This window comes from Bubalus bubalis, chromosome 12 (genome assembly GCF_019923935.1).
Source record: "Bubalus bubalis isolate 160015118507 breed Murrah chromosome 12, NDDB_SH_1, whole genome shotgun sequence".
Lineage (NCBI taxonomy): Eukaryota > Metazoa > Chordata > Mammalia > Artiodactyla > Bovidae > Bubalus > Bubalus bubalis.
The window spans coordinates 80,601,295-80,616,659 of NC_059168.1; the positions used below are offsets into that span (position 1 = coordinate 80,601,295).

The 15,365-nt window shown below is 45.1% G+C and overlaps 1 protein-coding gene across 1 annotated transcript in view; it reads right to left on the reverse strand.

Annotated features, from left to right (window-relative positions):
• VSNL1 (visinin like 1) overlaps positions 1-15,365 on the reverse strand; it is a 120,590-nt gene that overhangs the window by 70,966 nt on the left and 34,259 nt on the right. The gene's annotated exons all lie outside the window — the stretch shown is intronic.

Here is a 15,365-nt window from a genome sequence, read left to right on the forward strand (position 1 = left end):
TTTACTGTGATGGCTAATTAAGAAATAAGTAGGTAAACAAAGACCAAAAATTATTCCAAAATTAGTGAAGGAAAATTAAAGATGATTTAAGCTTTTCCCCTTTAATGTTGTTGTTTTGTAACAAAAAGGAATGAAAACAAAACAAATTAACCACAGGGTGATTTAAAAATCAAGTTAGACTTGAAAATACGAGGGGTTACCAGAACAAGAAAGGTATCACAAGATCTTTAAAGTCCTGTTAGAGGAGATAGGTTTAGAAGAATTTACCCAAGCAGACCTAGCCCTTTTACGTGCTGGAGACAAATTCTCTACCAGGCCTTCAGCAGGCCCACACTTGCAATAGCCCAAGAGGGGTAATCTTACCACATGCCTTGTTGTTATTATTTTTTATTACCTTCTTTTAAAACAGATTCCACACTTATTGTCAGTAGCCTGCCCTAACACTGCACAATTCTTTCATTGTAATGAAACCAAACCACTCTTGCTGCTTTCAGAAGATTTCCTCTTGGGAAGAATACATGGTAAAAAAGTGCTGTTAAGATGGCCATTTGCTTTCAAATGCTTCTGTTTGAGAAAAGGACCTGAGGATCAGCAACAATGACCTCCGGAGTTTCTCTACTTATTTTCGCTTTTAATTTCAAGTTCCAAGTCTCTTATTAGCAACTGTCTCTTAATTATAAGTTTCTGTGGGATTCCACAGCTGGATATGGAAATCAAGTGGGTACTCAGGTGTCAGATTTAATTAATCTGGGTAAGAAAACTGTAATTCATGGTTTTCTTGATAATCAAAAGATGTATTACCCAACCTTTCAGTACTTCTCTTTGCTCTTTTCAGTAGAGAAGTACAAATTGTCATTTTTGAACTAGAATCTCACCTAATAATAGCTACTGAACCCTGACAGTGGCTGGGGGGTAGACAGTATGTTGAACACTTCATAAACTTGACCTCTAGCCCCATGACAACTGAGCAAGTGATTAGAGTGGCTTTCTTGTACAAGTCATACAACCAGAGCTAGAATTTCAACCTGGAACTGTAAGGAAGATATCAGCGCACAACTACCCAGAGATAGGTGGTCCGAAGATATTTCAACAGAAGGAACAGGAGCAGAAGCAGGAAGGTTTGAGAGGCTGAAATCAGTGTCCTTTGGTGCAGAAAGAAGGGATGAGAGAGCAATCACTTTGCCAGGCTCTTGTTTGGACAAGCCTGTTAGATTTGCCAAAACCACAATCTCAGAAGTGAGTTTATGTGAATGATGGGAAAATGGATTAAGCGTTATTAACAACCTCCTCTCCCAGGGCCATTAGAAGGTCGACAGTGTGTCAGCTTCTCTCTTGAGCAAGGAAACTTGGATTCTCCAAGGGTCACTGTGATGCCTTAAACTGTTCAGTTGACCCAGGAGAGGATGGCCTTATACATAAGGGGAACACCATTAGCACCATGAATCACAGTTTTGGAGACTCAAATACATAACCTCATGCAACCCGGTTATGGGTCATCGTCAGTATCATCACTCAGGTGTGCCAGGAAATGAGTGACTCATATAGAAAATCAAGTTCTGGCCTGGATCTGAGCAGCCTGCCACTGCCCTTCTTAGGTTTTGCCTGGATTAGTAATCCTCATTGGGTTCTCTAACTGTAGCCTGGCTTCTGCATGGCTGCTTGACAGCATTTCTGAAGTGCAAACCTCAACATCTGATCTCCCTAAAACCCTCTGCAGCTCTCCATTGTCTACAGGATGTAGCCCCAGCTTGCTGGCATGGCACAGTCCTGCCTATTCATAAACTCACTTTCTGCCAACCTGTCTTTTCCTTTTTCATGCCAGCAATAATCAACTGTTACAGGTCCCAGGACTTGCATGCTTCCACACATTCATGGTTGGCATGTGCTGTTTCTTTTCCTGGAATATCATCCTCCTTTTTCTGCTCAGCATACTTCTCTAAGTAGTCTCAGTTTCACATACCTCCTCGTCTGTGAAATCTTTGTGGACTTTCCAAGGCTTTCCAAAGGACTTTCTTTTGTCCTAGGCATCTCCCTTCCCTTATAAAAGCTTCCATGATCATTATTTCTCTACTGGCTTGTTAGTTGCTTGAGAGGACTGCTTTTTTTTTTTTTTTTTTTTTAATCTTTGCAGCCTGGTACCTCATACTAGATGCTCAACAAATACTTTTTGAGGGAATGAATGAAGGATACATGAACCACTATAAAGGAGCTGGTCACTGGTCTTCATTAAGTTATGGGATTTGGTATGTTTCTTTCTGGGAAAATCAGCCTAATAATAATCTATACATGAGGAAAGTTAGTGCAACCATAAGTATAAACATAGGGTGCAGATGGCAGATGGGAGGAATATTTCATTTATGTATAGAAAACAGACTGCCCTTCTAAGAGATTGTTTCCTTGTCTGTCTTCATCATTACATTCTACATAGCTTGAAGGCAGGGCCTGTGCCTTTGTCTTAGCATCCTCAGTATTAGGTACAAAGGTGCTGCTTAGTTATATGGTTTTTCCAGTAGTTATGTTTGGATGTGAGAGTTGGACCATAAACAAGGCTGAGCACCAAAGAATTGATGTTTTCGAATTGTGGTGCTGGAGAAGAATCTTGAGAGTCCTTTGGACTGCAAGGAGATCCAACCAGTCAATCCTAAAGGAAATCAATCCTGAATATTCATTGGAAGGACTGATGCTGAAGCTGAAGCTCCAATACTTTGGCCACATGATACAAAGAGCTGACTCACTGGAAAAGACCCTGACACTGGGAAAGATTGAAGGCCGGAGGAGAATGGGGTAGCAGAGGATGAGATGGTTAGACAGCATTGCCAACTCAATGGGCATTAGTTTGACCAAACTCCGGGAGATAGCGAGGACAGGGAAGCATGGTGAGCTGCAGTTCATGGGGTCTGAAAGAGCTGGACATGACTTAGCCACTGAATAACAACAACCATACTGGAGTTGCAATGATGTGGGCCAAGTAGTCTTCATTATGAAACTGGGATGAAAGGAAGGGTAAAAATGACAGTAAAGCTTAACATGTTCCCTAAAGCTTCCATGACATAATGGGGAGTATTTATCCTCGCCCTGTTTCCAGTTAAATCCTGATCTTGGGCAAGATCTTTTCCTCCTCTGTTGCTCAGCTTCTCCAACTGAAAAATGAGTGAGTTGGACAAGATAATCTTTAAGGCCCTTTTAACCCTACCATTCACTGATTGCAACATAAGTTTTTGAAGTATGAAAATACGAGTCACAGACTTCCATGTGGCTTGTCTCTAAGGAGTCAGGGCATGTTGGCTCTGTGGATTCTTTCCCTGAAAGCCAGTCGGTATTTGAGAGTCTGTTACCTAAGAAGTGAGGGAACAGAAACAGGAGTGTATTATTTTTAGGCTAGGGCTCCAGGCTATAAGATAAAGGGCAGCCCAGCCCCAAATCAAATCACTCCTCATGGTTTGAGTTATCATAGAAAGAGATTTGGCGCTAGGCACAAAATGGGACTGATGGAAGGGTTCTGATGGGCAAGAGAAAACCACCAGGAACAGACCCGTGGGCGAGGCACCAAAGTGCAAATGATAGCCAGAAAAGACCACATATTTATACACTACAGCTTGCAAAAGGCTTTTGTGTAACAATATTTACCCATATAACAATGCTGTTGCTGCTGCTGCTGCTAAGTCGCTTCAGTCGTGTCCGACTCTGTGCGACCCCATAGATGGCAGCCCACCAGGCTCCCCCGTCTTTGGGATTCTCCAAGCAAGAACACTGGAGTGGGTTGCCATTTCCTTCTCAAATGCATGAAAGTGAAAAGTGAAAGTGAAGTCGCTCAGTCGTGCCCAACCCTCAGCAACCCCATGGACTGCAGCCTTCCAGGCTCCTCCATCCATGGGATTTTCCAGGCAAGAGTACTGGAGTGGGTTGCCATTGCCTTCTCCAAACAATGCTGTTAGGAAGAGATAATAATCATGCCTTTTATTAGTGAGGAGTTTGAAGCTCCTCAGAAAGATGAAGTAATTTACCTTAGCTCCACAGCTAGTAGAAAGCTTGAAAAGTGAAAGTGGCTCCGTCCTGTCTGACTCTTTGCGACCCCATGGACTATACAGTCCATGGAATTCTCCAGGCCAGAACACTGCCTTTCCCTTCTCCAAGAGATCTTCCCAAGCCAGGGATCAAACCCAGGTCTCCCGCATTGCAGGTGGATTCTTTACTAGCTGAGCCACAAGTACAGAGTAAATGGGTTGTCTCAAACCCCACTGATTTCCAGACTGCTGTCATCTCTTACCTGGATACTGCAACCACCTCTTAATTGGTCTTCCTGTCTTGCGTTTGGCCACTTCTCATCCATTTCCTACCCTGTCTGGATAACAGGTTTCTAGCACAGAAGAGGCGACACATGTAAGAATGCTCTAAGGAGAGATCTAGGAAACTTCCTAGAAGGGGGAAGAGACCCCTCAGAAGGCCTGGGAAGCTCCCATGACCCTCTTTCCTCCACAGACCCTTTCGGTCTTGAAGAGGATTCAAATTAAATATATTTTTGTATGGTGTATGTGTGTTTGTGTGTGTGTGTATTGCCCTGAACCTGTCCCCTGCCTACTCTGACATCTAAGCCCAGCTTCTCAGATCACACCAAGGCTTGCTGTGTGCATTGAGGCACCCAGAATGGCACACCTGGCTTCTCCCAGGAGCCTGGCCATCAGCCTGGCTGAGTCTTGGTGAGGCTCATGTAAAGACTGGGGGGCTGAGCTGGGAATGGTGCCACCTCACATGCAGGGGACAGCAGGGTGAGCACCACTGATAGGGAAATAGTCCTGGAAATAGAGTTCAGATTGGAGGACAAAAGCTCTTTAGGGGCTCAGGTGGGAGGCCTAAGGAACATACAACAGTGCCCGGTATGGAAGGAGTCTTGAATGGAGTTAAGGTGGTTCTAGTGTCAGGTAACCTGGGCCAGATCTGAATGAGTGAAAAGTGAATGAGTTGCACAAGATAATCTTTAAGGTCCTTCAGACCCCAGTGATCCCTGATTTGCAACCTAAGTTTGGTAAGTATGAAAGTACAAGTTAAAGACTTCCAATTGGCTTGCCTCCAAAGGCTACATCCGGCTTTCTTTCTGGGCCATGGGATCCTTACCTGAACGTGGAAATAATTGGAGGAGCCTGGCTTTGCTCACGCTTAAACTTCTGCCTGGATTCCCCTTTCTTGTTCTTACCACCTGCCTAAATCTTACTCCTTCCACAAGGCTCAGTTTTCATGCTGTCTTCTCTGTGGCACGTCTCTACAAATTCTCGTCTCCTCCTTGTCCCTAAAGGCATGGATTTGTACCAATAATGACTAATGGTCTGGTTAACTGAGGCAGATAGAAAATAGGCATCATCTATGAAAAAGGCCCTGTGCTGGGCACAGTGGAATGTAAAAAAGAAGACATGGTTCCAGCCTTGAAGGGCTCAGAATGGGATGAAATAGACACCTCTTGGAATGTGGGGGTTGGTGAGATGAACAGTCACAGCTGAAAGCCAGGGAGCACAAGGGACAGAGAGACAAATTCCCATCAGGCAATTTTACCTGTGACTGGTCCCCAGGTGAAAATTCTTAGGCAATGTGTCCCTAAGTTGCCTACATACAAGAATCATCCTTGGTTATTTTGTTACAAATACAGCTTCAAGAGACCCTCACTTAGAAGGAAACTTGTACTTTGAACAAGCAACTCAGGTAAATATGGTTCTCAGTCAATTTGGGAATCACTGATGAAAAATATGAACGAAAATCAAGGTAGAAAATGCCCACAGCAGCATAGACATAACCCTGCTGTCTCTAATCCCTCATGCCTTCCATCTGGCATCCTTGATGTGGTTTCAAGGTCGAGGGACTAGCATTAAGGTTTTAAAAATCACACAACCAGGGAAGATCAAAGCTTGTAAAGACCTGCCTCTGGGTTATTCTGTTTTAAGCTCCCTGGTTGTAGGTTGGTGCATTAAAAGTTCCTCCAGGATCACACGGACAACTGATGGCATGACCATGATGAGAACCCTGACTCTCCCAACCTAACTGGGTGCCCCCACCCTCTCAGCCCCGCAGCACACTGTCCTCATGCCAAACACACACAGTCCATCAGCCAGGAGGCATGTTTTTCTCCGTGCCAGGATGTTGAAACAATCCCCATCACCACCCCTCTTGGATCCCATAAACAAATGACATTAGGTTGCTAGTTTCCAGAGACTGTTAAAACAGCTCTGAAGACTAAGCCTCAAAGTTTCCCAGTACATTGTGTGGGGTTTTCTTTTCTAACAAAGGCAAATGTGTCCTTCTGGTTCTTTCTGTTCTTCTCATCTTCATCTCCTGAAAGCCAAGTACTTACAAGTCCCTAGCAGCATTTCCCAGAGGGTAAGGAGAGTGCTGATCATAGGCTGGCATTTCATGCCACCTCTGGGGACCAGAGCAGCTTCAGAAAGGGAGAGACAGGCTTTCTCGGGGCATTCTCTGCTGACCTTACCTCTAACTGGGAACCTCCTGGGATGACAGCAGAAGTCCTAGCCCACAAGCATGAAACAGGCAGGGGGCAGAGATTACATCCTTGAGGACTCAAGATAAGGCAAGAGTACTTATTTGATTTGCCATAAATGAGGAAAAACATTTCCTCATTTCCATTTCATGGCAGTGGCAGTGGCACTGTTAGGGCAAGTGACAAGAGTTCTATTCCAGAAAGAACAATAAATGCGCACACGAAGGTGAAAGCACAAGAGGGCCCCAGGGATCCACCGTCTGACTCAATCCCTTTGCTTTCTAGAGGCAGCCCGGGAGGTCAGGGGACTTAAACCGGGGGACTACAGCAAGTTAGTAACAGGCTCTAGCGGTGCCCTGGCTACCAAGTCTTGGCAATAAGATTTGAGGCTGCTGCAATGTCCAGGCCAGTGATCCTCGGGTGCTAAGACGGGCCAAGGGTTCTAGGCCCTGCAGGATTTGGAAGAGCATCCCATGACCGAGGTGTGGACAGTGGACTCCTCCCCAGGCCCGTGTCTGCTGCCCCTAGTCAAGTTACCACCTGAGTTGTCCTTCTGCAACTGAGGGTCTGAGAGCTGCAGGGGCCCTGGAGAACCAGCTGGATGGGACAGCCCACCCTGACCCCAGGACAGGAGCTGCCAGTGGACATTAGCCCTTGGATCTAACTAGGTGGTTCCAAACTGAATCCATCTGGTAACTAGGTGGCCAGGTGCTCAGGGACTCTGATCTGCGAGGAATCAAGTGGCCTTATAAGCCCTTAAGGATCAGATTCAACTGCCGTCTTCCCCCTCATGTTCTCCGCACAGAGAACACTTCCTGAACACCTAGAAATGCCACATTCCGTGACCAGGTGCTGGGCTACGACCTTGGGAAAGTTTCTACTCAGAAGCCACATTCCATGACCAGGTGCTGGGCTATGACCTTGGGAAAGTTTCTACTCAGACCCAGTTTCCCCTTCGACCTCATTTTGTGGGTCCCCTACTCTTTCTATCATGCCACGTGCCTCTTTTATTTTGCACTTGGACTTAAGTTTAGTGGTGGGGGTTGGGGCTTGTGTGCTGGAGTCAGACCTGGGATCAAATGAAGCTCCTGCTGCACATAAGGTGTGTGACTTTTGACAAGTTACTTGCCCGCTGGAGCCTCGGTTTCCTCATTTGTCAAATGGACATGATGACATTGGTTCACTGAGCTGTTATGAGAATTAATGAGATAACATGCTGAATTCCTTCCACCGGTGCCTTCCACACAACAGGCGTTCAACAAACAGTAGCTATTATTACCCTCAGCATAGGACCCAGGAAACTGGGCTATTCCAGAAGAGGCAGAGGCCAACATTTCAGGATTCAGGTCTAGACACCAAGGTGTCATTCTAACCTTGACACCTACACCAGGCCTGGTGTGCATAAACAGAAGTACGTGCATGCGTGCATGCATGCATGGGTGCTAAGTTTCTTCAGTCATGTCTGACTCTTTGCAACCCTATGGACTGTAGCCCACAAGGCTCCTCTGTCCATGGGATTTCCCAGGTAATTATGCTGGAGTGGGTTGCCACCTCCTCCGCTAGAGGGTCTTTCAGACCCAGGGATTGAACCCTCATCTTTTTAAGTCTCCTAAATTGGCAGGTGAGTTTTTGACCACAAGTACCACCAAATGGAAGTACACACATAGTCACACACGGACAGTTTTACTGTGGTCCTATTTCCTTTGCTTCTTTCCTGTTAGTAAAAGTGCTTCATAACCAACCTGACAGAGGAAAGTCATCTGAGGATTCCACAATCCTGATGAAGCCTCAACTGTTGAGTGAAGCTTCCATCCAATTCCTTGCTCACCCACTGAACAGAATGTGAGCTGATTAATAGCTGGTAACCTTTCATCTGGGAGTTGTTCAAGCCACTGCCCACTTTTCTGAGTCTTATTTTTCACTTCCCCCTGGGTCTTGCCTCTGACCATGCTATGTGTTTCTGAGCAGCGATTTCTGTGAAAGGAAACGGGCCGCCTCTGGCAGTGTAAGAGCCTCGCTTAGTCCTGTGAGGTCACAGAGGAAACGCTTTCATTAATAATCACCCCCTTCTGTCCAACAGATTGTGTTCCAGGTTGTGCTGCCAAGTCCCAGTGGGGAAGAACCATGGCCCTTATCTCTGAATGGCAGGGAGCTGTGAGAGAGAAGTACAGACCGGGGGCACTGATGTCACCTGCACATCCTTAGGCACAGGGCTAGGAGCATCCTGGAGCATCAGTGGTGCGAGCCCCTCCTTGCCTGCAGAGTAAGGAGATACTCCAAGGGGCGAGGGATGCATCCAACTGTCTACCAGTCGTGGCAGAGACGTGCAAGTCTTCTGACTCTTCAGTTGGTGGCCTTTCCCCTCTGAGAACCATTTGCTCTTACCATGTTATCTCTACAGTATTTCTAAAATTACTTTAACTCATGTTGGTGGGCCTTAAATACAGAGAACTTGGAAATTCTCAGACAAACGTGACTTGATAGAAGTAAAATGCTCTATTTAAAGGATGCGTGCATGCCTGCCAACTCGATTTGGTCATGGCCAGCTCTTTGCTACCCTATGGAACTATAGCCCACCAGGCTCCTCCGTCCATGGGATCCCCCAGGCAAGAATACTGGAGTGGGTTGCCATGCCCTTCTCTAGGGGATCTTTCTGACCCAGGGATCAAATCCACATCTCTTATTTTTCCTACATTGGCAGGTGGCTTCTTTGTCACTAGTGCCACCTGGAAGTCCGTTTGAAGGATATGCTCAGTCGTGGTTGACTATTTGCGACCCTATAGACTATAGCCCTCCTGGAGAAGGCAATGGCACCCCACTCCAGGACTCTTGCCTGGAAAATCCCATGGACGGAGGAGCCTGGTAGGCTGCAGTCCACGGGGTTGTGAAGAGTCAGACATGACTGAGCGACTTCACTTTCACTTTTCACTTTCATGCATTGGAGAAGGAAATGGCAACCCACTCCAGTGTTCTTGCCTGGAGAATCCCAGGGACAGAGGAGCCTGGTGGGCTGCTGTCTATGGGGTCGCACAGAGTCAGACACGACTGAAGTGACTTAACAGCAGCAGCAGCAGACTATAGCCCTTCAGGCTCCTCTGTCCATGGAATTTTCCAGGCAAGAATACTGGAGCGGCTTGCCATTTCTTATTCTACATTTGAAGGATATATGATACTAAAATTTAATTTGTTCATTTATTTAACAAAGTTTTATTCAATATTAACATATATTAGAAAGGTAAACATGTTCAAGCTGGTTTTAGAAAAAGGCAGAGGAACCAGAGATCAAATTGCTAGCATCCGCTGGATCATCAAAAAAGCAAGAGGGTTTCAGAAAAACATCTATTTCTGCTTTATTGACTATGCCAAAGACTTTGACTGTGTGGATCACAATAGACTGTGGAAAATTCTGAAGGAGATGGGAATACCAGACCACCTGACCTGCCTCTTGAGAAACCTGTATGCAGGTCAGGAAGCAACAGTTAGAACTGGACATGGAACAACAGACTGGTTCTAAATAGGAAAAGGAGTACGTCAAGGCTGTATATTGTCACCCTGCTTATTTAACTTATATGCAGAGTACATCATGAGAAACGCTGGGCTGGAGGAAGCACAAGCTGGAATCAAGATTGCCAGGAGAAATACAATAACTTCAGATATGCATATGACACTACCCTTATGGCAGAAAGCGAAAAAGAACTAAAGAGCCTCTTGATTGAAAGAGGAGAGTGAAAAAGTTGGCTTAAAGCTCAACATTCAGAAAACGAAGATCATGGCATCTGGTCCCATCACCTCATGGCAAATAGATGGGGAAACAGTGGCTGACTTTATTTTTGGGGGCTGAAATAGCAACCCACTCCAGTGTTCTTGCCTGGAGAATCCCAGGGACGGGAGAGCCTGGTGGGCTGCCATCTATGGGGTCGCACAGAGTCAGACACGACTGAAGCGACTTAGCAGCAGCAGCAGCAAAATCACTGCAGATGGTGATTGCAGCCATGAAATTAAAAGACACTTACTCCTTGGAAGGAAAGTTATGACAAACCTAGACAGCATATTAAAAAGCAGAGAAATTACTTTCTCAAACAAGGTCCATCTAGTGAAGGCTATGGTTTTTCCAGTAGTCATGTATGGATATGAGAGTTGAACTAGAAAGAAAGCTGAGCGCTGAAGAATTGATGCTTTTGAACTGTGGTGTTGGAGAAGACTCTTGAGAGTCCCTTGGACTGCAAGGAGATCCAACCAGTCCATCCTAAAGCAGATCAGTCCTGGGTGTTCATTGGAAGGACTGATGTTAAAGCTGAAACTCCAATACTTTGGCCACCTGATGCGAACAGCTGACTCATTTGAAAAGACCCTGGTGCTAGGAAAGATTGAGGGCAGGAGAAGGGGACGACAGAGGATGAGATGGTTGGATGGTATCACTGACTCAATGGACATGGGTTTGGGTAGACTCTGGGAGTTGGTGATGGACAGGGAGGCCTGGCATGCTGTGGTTCATGGGGTCGCAAAGAGTTGGACACGACTGAGCAACTGAACTGGAACTGGAACTGATTCTCAAATCTCATTCTATGGTGAGCCTTTCCCGAACACTAGAGAAAATACCCTCTACCTTTGTCCTACAACCATATCAAACTCCACATATCTTCCTGTGCTCCTCACTGTGTAAATGGCCTCACCACCTGCCCAGGGTCTCTTATGTAGGCTGGGGGTTACCCAGGACTCTGTCCTCTTCTTCGTAATGCTATATCTAGTCCATCATCCAGTTAAATAGTGTGTAGACGCTACTTCCTAATTGTCTCTTAAGTTCCATCTGCTTCTCTCTGTTGCCTCTACTTTAGTTCAGGACAGGATCATCTCTCACTTTGATTATTACAACAGCCTCTACTGAAATCCATCTGTGTTGCTCTCCTGAAATCCATCTTCCACACTACAGACAAAGTGACCTTTTCTCTAAAACATGAAATCCAATCACATCACTGCTCTGCCTTACCCCACAGTGGCCTCCTGTTGTCCTTATTCTGAATCAGTCCTCACCTGGACCTACTCTGGCCCCCACCCAGGAACCTTTCTGTCCACCCTCCCACCCTGTGCTCCAACTTCCTTTACCATCTTGAACGTCTCTGGCTATTCACTAGCTGTTTCTTTTACTTTGAGGGCAGTCCCATCAGGTCCACTTTGGTCTGCCAGTTAATCCAATGTCTACTCCAGACACAGATGGGGATCTTCGTCAGTGACTTTGTTGTCTGGTTTCCTCTTTCTCACCTTGACTCTTGTACACACTGCTGTTACCACACCACCTGTCCATGACGTGGTCACCATAAGGCATGTCTGCTGTCTCATCAGACCTGGGCTTCCTCAAGGGGAAAGTCGACTGTCATGTTCCCCTTGGCATCCACTTCAGAGCCTAGCTCTGAACAGGTGCCCAGAAAATGTTGTCGGATCAATTAATTACGACGTGATCTCTGTCGACCAGGAGCTAGAGCTTATCAGCTGAATGAAAAGCAAGAAACAGATCAAAAATAACTGTGCTTAGTGCCATTAGAGAAAGACCAGCAAAGTTTTGGGAGAAAGAGACAGAAAGAGAGAGTGAAAGAGGATGGCGGGGTGGGGAACTTCTAGGAATCAGTAACAAAACTACTTTAGGAGATGAAAAATGAAAAAACTGAATGAAGGATTTTTCACAAAGTGGTCCCACAAAATTATTGCAAGGAAATAATCACAATTCTGCAGAGACATATACTAAAGAATGTTTACCCCATCATTGTTTAAAATAATTTTAGAAAAACATTAAAAAAAAATAACCTAAGTATCCATCAAAACAAAAAACCAACTGGTTAAATAGATTTTGGTAGAACTATACAATGGAAATGACAAAGCCATTACAAGTGGTAACGTAGATCTATGTTGACTGGGATGAATTAGAATTGTGTCAGTGTCATTTATTTAAATTAAAACACACAAATATACAAAACAACTGTATATATGCAAGGATAAAAACTCACTGAGAAATGCATTAAATAAAATAGAATGGAGGAGAAGAATGGAAGTAAGTGCAGAAGATAAAAATATGTAATAAAACACCAGAGGGACTTTATAATATAGACGATGATTGCATGTCATGAACAGAGGAATATGATTATCATAAGTGTGCTCTTGAGATCCAAAAAAGAAAAAAAAAGAGAGAAGACATTGCAATAAACTGTTAAGTAGAAAACACAAGTCATAAAACATTGTATGTCATATTGTCTTGCTTTTACTCTGTATGTGCTCAAGCTCAAGTTATTGTGCACTGAAAGTTAGGGCAGTACATAATTTATGATGAAGTCTTAACAGTGGTTATTATTACTGCTGGCAGTAGAATGGTAATATTTCACTGCTCAGAATCATTCTGGAATTTTTATAATGTGTACATATAACATTTATAATCAGAGAGAAAGTACATAAATAATTTCAACTAACAAATGAAATGTCTTTTGTTAACAAAACAATCAGTCTCAGGAACTGTGGAAAGAGAACTTTTATGGTGCTTTCAGTTAAAGCCACTTTTTTTTTTTTTTCAAACAATTAATTCACAGCAATATTTCAGGGTTCAGTCTGAACTGGATGCTAAGGAGAACATGATAATCACTTTCCCCTTGAGGAAGCCCAGGTGTGGTGAGACAACAAACCTGTAGCTCTGAAGCCAGGGTTAGCTCTGGGTGAAGGGATGAACATGGAAGAGAAGCTCAGAAGAACCCCGAGTCTGTCGCCTCCTCACCTACATTCACCCTGGAGAGGCAGTGATTGGGAGACACAGGTTGGGAGGGGAACCCTGTGTGTCAGAGTCTCTGAGGTGAAGGGGAATAGAATTTGTCACTCAAAACATGCCTCTTTGGCATAAGGATTATTTTAGGCTGATTACTTTTAATAAACACCAGACATAGGAGAATCTCTGAAAACCAAGTAGAAGTTACTCTTCTGAAACAGACATTTACATCTCTGAGGGATATCTCCATTTGTAAGGTGTCTCCCTCTCTAAGCAGAAGAGGACAATGACTAAATCTCCAGGAACTGTTATCAGTGGAGAAGGCAACTGACTTAAATCTGCATCACCATACCCTGTTTACTGAGCTTTGCCTCCCCAACATAGCGTCCCACATCTGGCTTTCCTTCCCACCAATATCTTCTTTATCCTTAGCTGGAGATGGTATTTAAGGGGATGGTTTGGACCATTTCAGAAAGTTCCTCAATTTTTTGGATATTTTGCTTGTATAAGGAGTTATACATGTTATTAAACTTCTGTTTTTCTCCAGTTAATCTATCTTAACCAAGGACCCATGGGGCAGAATGGGTCCTTCGTCCCTTACAAAGGTTTTGGAAGTAGTGGTATCTCTGGATGTGTCTGGGATGAAGCTTCCCTGCCATCTTCCTAAGAAATAAGGAAATGGTGATTTGCCTGAAGGTAAAGACCACCATGGGGCTTCCTTGGTGGCTCAGGGGTAAAGAACCCACCCACAAATTCATGAGATGTGGATTCAATCCCTGGGTCAGAATATCCCCGAGAGAAGGAAATGGCAACCCACTCTAGTACTTTTGTATGGAGAATTCCACAGACAGAGGAGACAGCCTGGCGGGCTACAGTTTATGGAGTCACGAAAGAGTCAGACAGGACTGAGCGATTAAACACCAACAACAAAAGACCACCACACAGGGTTCTCAATCTGGAACTTTTGGCCATGAAACCCATTTACATCCTCAGGAAAAGTACCCAGGGCCTCCCCAAAGACCTGTGTGGGTTTTCTGTGCTTTGATAGGTTAATGTGACCATGCCTTTTCTTAAAACACGAGAGCTAGGTTTTCAGTCCCAATTCTGCCCACGTTTTCCTGTAAGTTGGCTTCCTCTTTGAACTTCCATTTTCTCATCTCCAAAAGTTCTATGGAAGAATTCACCTAATTCACTGGGACAAACCACAGAGGCAGTTTGCGAAATGGGCAAGTGTTTCTAGCTCTCCATGTAGGCACTTTCCAGGACACCTCAGGAGAGAAAATAAGACCCAGGCATGTGGAAAGGAGTGGGCTTTATTAGGCAGGAATGAAGAGAGAGTGACTTGCAAGTCCCAGCAAGAAGGAGCAAAGACACCTGGGGATGAGCAGCCATCAGAAGCTTCACAAAGCAGCTAGAGAAGAGGAGGCAACCACACCGCCCACCTTGGGGTTTTGGAAGGGGAATGGAAAGAGCATATTTACCCAAAATTCCCTGCAGAGAGAGCTGACCCTCCCATCGAGGTTCCTATCTCTGATGTATTTCCATAATTCCATAATTTCTGAATTATGCTCACCCTGTCCTTGCTGGGTCTTTGTGAAGCACCCAGTAAGGCTGGAACAAAGCACTTTTTTGTGGTGCAGGAAAAATATCTTGGCTAAAAGGGACAATGCCAAGGCTGAGAGGGCTAAAATTAGACTTTCTGGTGTTGTTTGACTTGGCAGTTGCGTGCACAGGCTGCTAACATGGCCCTTTCTCCCCGCCTCCCTCCCGGCCCTGGGCCTTCTGAGAGCACAATGCTGCTTCCCCTGGCACCCTGTGGGGATGACAAATGCTTCTGGACCTATGTCACTGCCGCCTGGAGCTGCAGGTAGAGTAATGCTGCTGCTGCTGTTGCTAAGTTGCTTCAGTCGTGTCCGACTCTGTGAGACCCCATAGATGGCAGCCAACCAGACTCCGCTGTCCCTGGGATTCTCCAGGCAAGAACACTGGAGTGGGTTGCCATTTCCTTCTCCAATGCAGGGGAGTGAAAAGTGAAAGTGAAGTCGCTCAGTCTTGTCCAACTCTTTGCAACCCCATGTACTGCAGCCTACCAGGCTCCTCCATCCATGGGATTTTCCAGGCAAGAGTACTGGAGTGGGTTGC